The 12,314-nt window shown below is 35.8% G+C and overlaps 1 pseudogene; it reads right to left on the reverse strand.

Moving 5' to 3' along the window:
- Positions 1 to 3,242: 3,242 nt before the first annotated feature.
- On the reverse strand, positions 3,243 to 3,653 carry LOC145596961 (secreted RxLR effector protein 161 pseudogene; annotated as a pseudogene).
- Between the last annotated feature and the right edge of the window lie 8,661 nt (positions 3,654 to 12,314).

Consider the following 12,314-nt stretch of genomic DNA (forward strand, 5'->3'; position numbering starts at 1 on the left):
TACAAGTAATTAAGAAATTATAACTTGTGATCTTGTTAGAATCATTTCAAAAATTCAAAGTGTAGTATCTAAATACCAGTTTTTCATAAATTTTCATTAGTATGTAACTAGTTCTTTGTCCGAGCAATGTTCGGATATGCACAAGAAAAAAAATTTGTTTTTATAATTTACTATAAGTTTGAGAAGTATCTATTTATGTTGTTATCAAATTATTATAGATTAGATACGGTAATGTAGAGTACTTATCTCTAATTTTAGTATTCTAACATCTTATGAATTTAAAACTGATTTAAAATCCTTTTCAAGGGTGAACAATACATTATAAATTAACGATTAAAGATTCAAGGGAATATACAAAAGAATATTTTATTTATTTAAGTTGTTATTATTGCTCTATTTTTTAGGTTGCATATTTTTTTTTTTTTATCAGCTATGTTAATAATTTTTATGAACAAAAAAGAGAAAAAAAAAACAAGGTTTTTGGTGGGAAATTTTTTAATAGAAACGCGACACGTGTACTTTGGGGATAAGGGTGGGGATTACTTCAGTATAATAGTATTGATTAAAGTTATAATGGATCAAACATATGCGTTAAAGATTACACAAAATATAAGCGAGTTGAGCAAAAAAGAATGGAGCAAGTACATAGTTTTAAAATACTCAGTTAGTAAAAAAAAAAAAAAAATGATACTACTTTTGGCTGAAATTTTTAAAGATATCTTTTGGTCAAATGCATGATTTGTAATTGGTTTATCATGATAATCCATAATTCATTTTAGTAAATAGTGAAAAAAAGAATAATATATATTTTTATTTTCATAATTTTGTTCACAATATTTTTTAAACAATTTTATACTTCTTCCGTTTTTAATATACTTACAACACTTTCCTAATTAATACTTACAACAAACTATTATTAGAAAGTTAATTTAGGGGAAAGTTGTAGTATTTTCCTTATTTAAAGCTCATGAATCGTGACCCACTAAATTAAATTCCTAACAACCTTTCACTCTTTTTTAAGGTATATTAAATCATTTGAATTACACTTTTTAAAAATATCGTAGAAAGTACGTGTTGCAAGTATTAAAAACAGAGAAATATTTTGTTTTATATAATTAAATGTTAAATTGATGATAAACGGTAGTATTTAACTGGAAAAAGGAATTATCAAGAAGGGACACATGGTACTAAAATTAAGTTTTTACACCCTCCGTCCTTTTATTAAGAACATATTTCTCATTTTTCACGGGAATTAAAGGTTTTTGTAAATTCCTTATACCTTGGAAGTACCAAAGTACAATAAGGGTTTGTTCTGATTTATTGAATTGAGCTGAACTAAATTGAAGGGAACTGAGCTGAACTGAACTAAACTGAACTGATTTGTTTATGAGAGAAGGAAATAAGGAACTGAATTGAACTAAACGCTAAACTGAATTGTTTATGAGAGAAGGAAATTAGGAATTGAACTGAACTGAAGAGAACATGCCCTAAGTGACAAAGAGAAATTAAAATAAATAAACTGCTCATAAATAAGCTGCACATGTCAGCAATCTTTAGCAAAAGAAAAGGACCAATCACATTCAATGCATGGGACAAAATAGGACCAATCATTTGCTTTCTTTTACAATCACACGGATTATGAGCAAATGAAACAGGAAAAAATGAGGAACAAGGGAAAAAATATTTCAGAATTAAATTTTCAAACTGAAAAACTAGGTGAGGGAGGTTTTTTTTTTTAAAAAAAAAACAAAGGAATGAGAATTTTGGGACATCGTTGAAGGGAAAGAAAATGTGAAATTAGACAAAATTACTTAAACGATTTTTGGGGAAGCAATTACTCAAGATTCGCATTTGTTTTGGGTGTTTTTGTCCCTCGGGAGAGTTACAGCTCGAAGACTGGTCCGGTGCGGCCTGTACCTGCAAGACAAACGGAGACACCAGTTGGTAGGTGCTCCGCCTCCGACGATCAAGTTAGTAACTTGAAAGGAGAGAAAAAGGTGCGGAAATTTAGGTGGGGATCTGCTAGGATTTCTAGCTCAGTTGTCTCTATCAAAGGGACAGTTTGTAATAAATGGAAAAACGTGCCCTCCAAAAGAGGGGAATCTCCCTATTTATAGGGTCCTTGGGAATGGTGCCCCTGATTAGGTCACAGAACCCTAATCAGTGGTGGGCTGCGCCGCATTGCGGCTTTCTCGAGATTTGGGCCTGAAGGCCGTCATTTCACCAAATATCTGGGATGACACGTGTCAAGCAGGGGTAGGTCCAATTTGGACCATCCTTGGGCTGACACGTGTCACCCTCTGGTTGGTCCACATGGCGGGGTAAAATTACCCTAAACATTTGCCCCTCACAGATGTGACGTGGCACGCCACGTGGCATCTGTGACACGTGTCACTCTTTGATTGGTGGTAATTTTACCGCCAAAATTTACTGTTCACCATATGAGTAAATTACAGGAATACCCCTTCATTTACCCTCTTTATATAGCCGTTTACCCTCATATTTTTGTACGTTTCACAAAAATCTTCAGAGAAAACTTAGAGAGAATCTTGAAAGAGAGAGCAGAAGTCACCCGTCTGAGTCAAGCGCAAGTTTAAGAAAACTCAGCCTCAAATACACAGGCGGACCCATCTACCTTCAGATCTCAAATCTAAAGGTACCGTCTCTGACTTTCTCAGCTCTTTTTCATTTTACCGCTTGTACATATTTCTTGCAATAAATGGATTCATCACCAACACACACGGCACAACCTAGGGTAGAATCCAGCCGTTCACCAGGGACGGCTGAGTCTAGGACTGGTAGTGCCGTCTCAGGGTGTTGGGACCACCCTCATGCTTGGATTCCGACCATTTGCGCGTCTGTGCAGGACACAATGGCTCGGACAATGCAGACGGCACAAGACCCAAATTATAGAAGTGAAGGCTCAAGCGGCCAAACGCCTGAGGGAGAGACGTCTGGCTCTGAACACCAGACGGCTCCGGAGAGATCCCCTCCGCGTGGCCCCCCAACTCCTCCACTGCTTCAACCCTACAGCCCTAGCGTGACGTTCATGCTTGGGTTGAGGTAAAGGTTTAGTGAGTGGATTAGCAACATTCTCATCCGTGTGAACTTTGTAGATCTTGACATCATTCCTGTCTACAATCTCACGAGTGAGATAATATTTCCTCATTACATGCCTGGATTTGTCGTTTGATCTTGGTTCTTTTGCTTGTGCAATAGCTCCATTATTATCACAAAACAACTCAATTCCTTTTTAGAACACTAAGTACGATGCCTAACTCTGTTAGGAACTTTATCCAAACAGCTTCTTTAGCTGCTTCTACCGCCGCTAAATATTCTGATTCTGTCGTAGAGTCTGCTACAGTGCCTTGCTTTGAACTCTTCCAGCTCACTGCTCCTCCATTCAGACAAAAGATGTACCCTGATTGTGAGCGGTAATCATCTCTGTCGGTCTGGAAACTTGCATCAGTATAACCATTAACAACCAACTCATCTACTCCTCCATAAACCAAAAACATTCCTTTAGTCCTTCTCAAGTACTTGAGGATGTTTTTAGCCGCAGTCCAGTGTGCTTCACCTGGATTTGCTTGGAATCTGCTATATAAGCTTAGAGCAAATGCAACATCTAGTCGAGTGCATATCATGGCATACATGATAGAGCCTATAGCCCAGGCGTAAGGTATGCTACTCATCCTCTTCAACTCATCAGGCTCCGTTGGGCACTAACTCTTGCTAAGCAAAATGCCATGTGACATGGGAATGAACCCTCTCTTAGAGTTTTACATACTAAACCTTGCAAGAACCTTATCAATATAAGTCTCTTGGCTCAGTCCAATCATCCTTCGAGACCTATCTCTATGGATTTTGATTCCCAAAATATACTCAGCTTCTCCAAGGTCTTTCATGGAAAAAGAACTTCTCAACCATTCCTTGACTGACTCAAGCATTGGTATGTCATTTCCTATGAGTATTATGTCGTCTACATACAAAACCAAGAAGACTAAGCTACTCCCACTAAATTTCTTGTAGACACAAGATTCTTCTTCACTCTTGAGAAAACCAAACTGTTTTGATTGCCTCATTAAATCAAAGATTCTTGCTCCGAGACGCTTGCTTCAGTCCATAAATGGATCTCTGAAGCTTGCAAACTCTTTTGTGATTTTCTGGATTCTCAAAACCTTCAGGTTGTATTATGTACACATCCTCCATCAAGAACCCATTCAAGAAGGCGGTTTTGACATCCATCTGCCAAATTTCATAGTCGTAATGTGCAGCAATCGCCAAAAGTATCCAGCAATCGCCAAAAGTATCCGAATTGATTTAAGCTTTGCCACTGGAGAAAAGGTTTCATCATAGTCTATACCATGTATTTGCTTGAATCCTTTTGCAACCAGTCTTGCTTTATAGATGTAGACGTTTCCATTTTTGTTTGTTTTTATTTTGAACACCCACTTGCATCCAATAGGTTTAACCCCATCAGGCAAGTCGACTAGGGTCCAAATTTTATTCTCAAACATGGAGTCTATTTCGGATTTCATGGCCTCAAGCCATTTCTCAGAGTCAAGGCTCGTCAAAGCTTGCTTGTAGGTAGTAGGTTCAGAATTTTCCAAAATCAATATTTCAGAGTCTTCTGTTAACAGGAAATCAACCAACTGCTTGTTTGGAATCCTTTTTCTACTCGACCTACGTGGGGCTTGAGCATCAATAGAAATATTCTCTTCAACATCTTGAAGATTTTCGCATGAATTAGATTCAAGTGGGACCATAAGAGTTTCGCTTAATGAATTAGCTTGCTCCGACACCTGACCTGTCATAGCAGAGTTATGCGCCCTCGCCTCTGACGTGGTTTGATCCACATCCATTTGTTGCTCATCTCGAATTTCTTCGAGAACTATTTTACTCCCACTTGTCTTTCTGGAAATAAACTCTTTTTCGAGAAAGACACCATCACGAGCAACAAACACTTTGTTCTCTTGACGATTATAGAAGTAGTAACCCCTTGTCTCTTTTGGGTATCCCACAAAGAGACATTTATCTGATTTGGGTGCAAGTTTGTCTGACAGTAAACGTTTTACATAGACCTCACAACCCCAGATCTTAAGAAAAGATAAGTTTGGAACTTTTCCATTCCATATCTCATGTGGAGTCTTTTCTACAACCTTTGACGGGCTTCTGTTTAGTGTGTGTGCAGTTGTTTCTAGGGCATATCCCCAAAAAGAAATTGGAAGATCAGCAAGACTCATCATTGATCGAACCATATCTAGTAAAGTTCGATTCCTCCTTTAAGATACACCGTTTGATTGTGGTGTTCCCGGCGGAGTCAATTGTGAAACTATTCCACAATCCTTTAGATGATTATCGAATTCTTGGGTCAAATATTCGCCAACACGATCGGATCGTAATGCTTTTATTGTCTTACCAAGTTAATTTTGTACTTCATTTTGGAACTCTTTGAACTTTTCAAACGATTCCGACTTATGCTTCATTAAGTAGACATACCCATATCGACTTAAATCATCGGTGAAAGTAATGAAGTAACTAAACCCACCCCTTGCCATTGAACTCATAGGCCCACAAACATCTGTATGTATGAGTGCTAAGAGGTCATTGGCTCTTTCACCCTTTCCAGTAAAAGGCAATTTTGTCATTTCCCCACTAGCATGATTCACATACATCAAATGATTCAAAATCTAATGATGTAAGGATCCCATCCTTTTGTAACTTTTGGATGCGCTTTTGGTTCATATGACCCATCCGGCAATGCCATAGATATGTTGGGTTTAAATCATTCGACTTTTGTTTCTTGCTATCTATGTTATAGACTTGTACTGTCCTATCAAGAACATATAAATCATTAATCAATTTCGCACTAGCAAAGAACATGTTATTGTAAGAAATGGAACAACATTTGTTCTTAATCTCAAAACAAAAACCTTCATTATCCAAAACAAAAACAGAAATAATGTTCTTAGTAATTGACGGAACGAAATAACAATTATTAAGTTCTAAAATTAATCCAGACGATAAATGTAGACTATAACTTTCGACGGCAAGTGTAGCAACTCTTCCTCCATTTCCGACGCGAAGCTCCACCTCGCCCTTTGCTAGTTTTCTACTTCTTTTTAGTCCCTGCACATCATTAACTATGTGAGAACCACAGCCGGTATCGAATACCCATAAAGAAGTAGAAGTCAAATTGATTTCTATAACATAAATACCTGGTAACTCTTCAGCGCTCTCTATGTTAGCCATAATATCTTTCTTGATATAATCTCCATTCTGTTCATCCAATTCAAGTAACTCAAACAACTTACTCAAGGAATCATTACTGTCCAGCACAAGTCTGTCCTTATTGAAACCATCGTGGAGAGAGTGTAACATGACATCATGGGAGATAGCCTCACCAAGTGGAGCTCCCAACAAGTCCATGCGTTCAAATAATCGCATCATTGTTCGCAAATGGACTCTCAGTGATCCACCTGGAGCAAGTTTAGCATTAAGTAGATGAGCGCGAGTATTATAAGCCTCAACTCTCAAGCCTATTCTCCGTGGGTTGTTGATCCTCGCAATCGAATTAACGATATCAACAACATTTTCATCTTGGCTACCATTTTTGTAAGTTCGAACCTTTCCTCTACAAATGTCACAAAGGTGCTTAAGTAACATGTAGGGTTCATAACTTACAAATCTCGCACTCCAACTACTTGGAATCGAGTTTAGCATGAGCTTAAGTACAATCTTAGCGTCCGAAACATATTTCGAATACAACTCAGCAGTCATGCCTTTGTTATGTTCACAAGGGTAAGGACGATCCAAAGGATATTCCATATTGCAATACCTCAGAACAGTTCTTAGGTTCCTTTCCCAATCAAGAAAATTTGCTAAGTTCAATTTTATGTCCAACTTCCTTAGAATAGTAGAGTTGTTGTTGTTGTTAGATATGATATCTACAGACAAAAAAAGGCAAAGTTCAATTTATTTTTATAAAAGCACCTAAAACATGCAATGGTTTCTAGGTTGCTTAACACTCTATTCAATTTTAAAGTCCCAATTTGAATAAGTGATTCCAAGATCCTATCAACATGCAACGTTAAGCAGACGGAGGCCTTTTCTTAAAATTACATTTTCAAGGTAAGTAAACTCTTTATAAATTATAACATTTATAATTCTTGGTTAGACAGAAAAACATCTCATGCTTAATTGTCCCTCTGCTTCAAAATCCAAAACGCTTTTGATGATTTTGTTAAGGCTAACCAAATTAAGTGTGCAAAATTCGCAATTTTACCTCACCTCCCAAAATTAATAACAATACCCTGCGAAGGCATGACCTATTACTATTAATTAAGGTTTAATAAGTACTTTATATTTGGAAAATCAAACCTCAATATTAGCGGGACCTAAGTTTATTATGTCGTTATTAATTAGTGAACTCTAGCGCATTGATAACAAACATACAATGAACTTATAAGCATTTTAAGAATAATAATAAAATGCAAAATTAAATATGAGCTAATATGACCCCTAATCCTAAGAACTAAGTTGATTGGGCACCTTCTTAGACTCTTCATGGATCTCCATCCACCTTCGTCATGGGCCTTCTCATTTGGGCTCTTCTTTGGATTAATTAAGTATTTAATAATTAAACTAATTCCTTATTAAAATTAATTACAAAAATACTTAACGATACGCAGATCGTATTTAAATTACTAAAATACATAACGATACGCAGATCGTATTATAATTTAAATAAAGGGTCATACTAGACATTTATAGCAATAATATATCATACATATAAAAATTGCCACATAATAATATCATATATCATACTTGTCAATAATCAAAATATCAAATATTCTTAATTATGTCAAGTGGATAAATCAACTAATTAGGAAATCCTACAATATAAATCATATTTAATAAATTGGAATCCTAACCACCAAAAAAGATTTTATCCTAAAATTAAGCTAACCAACTAATTTTAATTAGATTAAAAAATCAAATTATGTAATTATCTTATAATCAAGTCAAACAACCTTAATTGGAATTGCTCAAAATCCTCCTAAAATCAGTTTTTAAATATTATCCAAAATAAAAATCAAAGTTAATTAATTAAAACATTTTTTTTATTGTTTTAAAAAAAACAGAAACAGAGGCTACCGTGACTGAACACTCTGCCCAGCCACGTCACAGCCGCCGCAGCAACCAGGCCGGAGCCCAGCCACCGCAGCAGCTAGCCGCCGCAGCCAGGCAGTCGCCCAGCCACAGCAGCGCTGGCTGGCGCACCAGGCAGCAGCCCAGCACACCAACCAGTAGGTGCAGTGGCTGGAACCGTGCAACTATTGCACGTTTCAGCCAATGCCCCTCCCCTGAACCCCGCACCTGCTGCCCTCCACCCCTGACGACCACCGAAGCAGCCACCGTGGCCACCATTGGGTGGTTTTGCCACCTAGCCGTGGCTGCTCACACTCAACCTATCAATTTTTTTTTTTTTTTTTTTTGAGTTAAATTAATCTTACAACTCTTGCAAAATTTATTTGGTGATCTGATTTCATTAAACATAAACTCCTTTATGTATAATTTCAGAAAATTAATCTAAAATCTCCATTTTAATTAATTTAGGGCTTTTCATATAAAATAATCCCCAAATCATATAGAACTAATTTTACAGAATTAATTAATCATATCCAAACCAATTTTAAATAATAAAAATAGATTATATTATATGAATTTAACAATTAAAATCGAAAATTAGGGTTCATAACCATCAAAATTCGAAAATTAGGGCTTTTAGGGTTCTTAAAAAAAAAATTAGGGTTAGAGGCTATTTGAGCAATTAAATTCACAATTTAATCAATTTCAATCAATTAAAATCATATTTTAAAAAGGTTATTCAATCCATAATTCAATTCCTCCCCTAAATCGAATTAAAATTAGCCTAAATCACACATCAAAATAATCATATAATTGTTACCAATAAATTAAAGGAAAAATTGATTCTAATAATCCCACCTTTGGTCGGTTTGCTGTAAATAATCCTACCTTTTGATTATTATCTAATAATCCCACCTTTATAGATGATTTTCTTCTATTAGTCCCTAACTTGTTGGTAACCGGTTTTAATAGGTAAATATGCTACGTGTCACTTTGTGATTGGTTGAAAATTAAAAATAAATTAAAATAATAACTCAGCCACCCCAACCCCCACACCACCCTATTCTAACTTCCGACAGCCGTCCCTTCACACCCCCTCCACCCTCCGGCAGCCCCCTTTCCCACGCCCATCACCACCAGAATTTTCCCCTTTCCACGACCCACCTGATGACAATGCCCAGCCCCAAATCAACCACGAAACTCTAAACCCAGCCCCAAAAATCTCCTCGTCCCCTCCGACCTTGAAAACCACTCCTATCCCCTTCCTTGATAATACGGACCTAGGCCAATTGAAAACCACTTCTATCCCTTCCTTCTCCAAAATCAAATATTCAATCCTTTTTATCATCAAATAAGTACGCAGACCAACTTAGAAAAATTACAAAAAATGAATACTTATAAATTGATATGAAGAAATTGAATAATTTAGGATCATATACAATTAACACAGATAAATAAGAAGAAAAAAAAAATTATACTTGGAGATTGTTGCAGCGAAATTGCCGCCTGCGTGAGGAGAGAGAAAGAAGTTAAAATTCGAGAAAAGAGGGGTTGGGCTCAGGGTTTCGTGGTGGAATTTGGCCACCGGAAGTTGGTATGCGGTGGTGTGGGTTTGGAGTAGCTGGTATTTTTTTTTTTTTTTACATTTTTATTTTTACCAATTACATAATTACATATGTCACTTAATTTTAAAATAAAAAAATTTAAGGTGGGATTATTAGATATTATTCAAAAGGTGGGATTATTAATAGCTAATCGACCAAAGGTGGGATTATTAAAATCAATTTTTTCTAAATTATATGCAAGGGGCTAACTGATATCAATGTAGGATTTTAGATACTCTAAGCGGAATTTCATGAATCTAATTCATACGCACCTAAAACAGGATCTCATGCATATACAAATAAAGATCACATAATAGTTTAGAATTAACCTTTGTAGCCTGAATCCTCTTAGCAATCTTCTTCTCTAGCGGAGATAAAGAGCATCAAATGCAACTCCTTTATTCGGTCCACCGGTTTGAATCAACACTCCACCAATGCTAGATGGACGGGAAAACCTTTCACCTTTCTTGGAGTAGAGAACCAGTTTTAGAGAGAAAATATGGAGAGGAAAAACTTACGTTGTTTTCAAAAAACTGAACACTGTATTTTTTATTTGTTGAAATAATAAAATAGAGATGAGAGAATGGAAAGAATAATAAAAGTTGTATTCAATCCATTTTTTATAATTGTACTACATTGCAACATATATATAGTGCAAAATATAACTAAAAATAAGGAATATAATCCCATGATCATTGATCATGCTAACATTAACCCCCACTAAACTAACCCACTACTATTATGATTCCACTAACATTAGGAGTTAACTAACCACTAACAATTTGAAGCAAATATTCCAACACACCCCCTTGCTTCAAATTGGATTACAATGACTATTCGATTTTCATGCTTGATCTCGACGAAATTTTCTTTTGCTTTTACAGCATTTTGTGATGCACATCTCATCACCCACACAATTTTGATGGTGCACATTATCACCAACCTGATATTCTCGGAGCACTTCTCTCCGCACAACTAATCCTCGACATTTTTTTATTGATGCACTTCTCATCAATTACTTGATCTTGTTGATGCACATTATCATCAACTTACATTCAATGGAGCACTTCTCTCCATTAACTCTCTTTGACATTGTCCTCCAATTGATCATGTCACCTTGCATCATACCAAACATCTTTGGTATTATCTTGGAAACCATCTCTGTATTGATTACGACTTCCACACCTTCATGGGCTAAAAGGGAACCCATCAACACACCACATTAACCATTACTTCCATGGTTAAACACACAAAAAAATACTCACAAAAATATTTCACTCGAAAAAAAAAATATTGCTCTCAAACAATGAGATCAAGCTGCGTTGCTTGTCTCCTTACTCGATATTTTTTTTTAATACTCTCTATCTCCCTCTCTCTCTTTTTTCTTCTTTTTCTTCATCTCCTTTCCTTCCCTTTACTTTTTTTTTTTTTTCTCTTATCCCGGATCTAACCTGAAGCTCTTGATACCATGTTGAAATAATAAAATAGAGATGAGAGAAGGGAAAGAATAATAAAAATTGTATTCAATCCATTTAAAATTGTACTACATTGCAACATATGTATAGTGCAAAATATAACTAAAAATAAAGAACATAATCCCATGATCATTGATCATGCTAACATTAACCCCCACTAAACTAACCCACTACTATTATGATTCCACTAACATTAGGAGTTAACTAACCACTAACAATTTGAAGCAAATATTCCAACATTATTTTCACCAAAACACTAATTAATATAATCACATTATCATTAATTAGGTTAGGGTTTTCCTCTCCCCTTTCCCTTCTTGGCCGGTCACCCTAAGGCCCACTTTGGGCTTCGGGATTCTTTATTGATCCAATCCTAATGTGTGACCATTCTCTAGCAAGACGTATAGACGACCCAATTAAACGAATTACTATCTCCATAATATGATCCATGATTATACTTAGTAATTGCACTAGAGTCGAGGACACATTTCCTTCAGTTAGGATATCTTTGTATTGTGGTTATACAAGTATAAATACAAAAGCATGCATTGCGGCTAATATTAGCTTAACAGTAGCATGCTTCAAGCATTATTCATAGTAACAGAATATAGACTTTCCTAGGAATAGAATAATTCAAGCCTAATTCCTAGTAATAGACTGTAGACTTTCCTTATCTAAAAAAACGAGTACTGTGATATATATAACAAATGCAGAAAAACTATTGTTTATCTCGGTATCAAGAGCCTAAATAAGATCCAATACTATTACTCCCTCTTTCCTTAAATATAATTCTGTTTGATTATTTTTTATGGTTTTTAAGACGTTTCTTAAAACGCCTATACCTCTATTTTCATCACTTCGGCTCGACGATGCTTATGGCTCAATTAGGGGTCAACTTCTTGCACAAGAACCGCTGCCATGACGTGAGTGCCAACATGTGATATAAGCTACTCGTAAGAGATTGCGTGTGATTGAGCCATCTATTGGCTGAAAGAATAAGGAGAATACAGAGAAAATATTGTGAAGGAGAATTATTTATCAAATGTTTAATACGTTGTAAAAAAAAGAAATATAGTATATGAAT

This window comes from Chenopodium album, chromosome 20 (assembly GCF_948465745.1).
Source record: "Chenopodium album chromosome 20, dcCheAlbu1.1, whole genome shotgun sequence".
NCBI lineage: Eukaryota > Viridiplantae > Streptophyta > Magnoliopsida > Caryophyllales > Amaranthaceae > Chenopodium > Chenopodium album.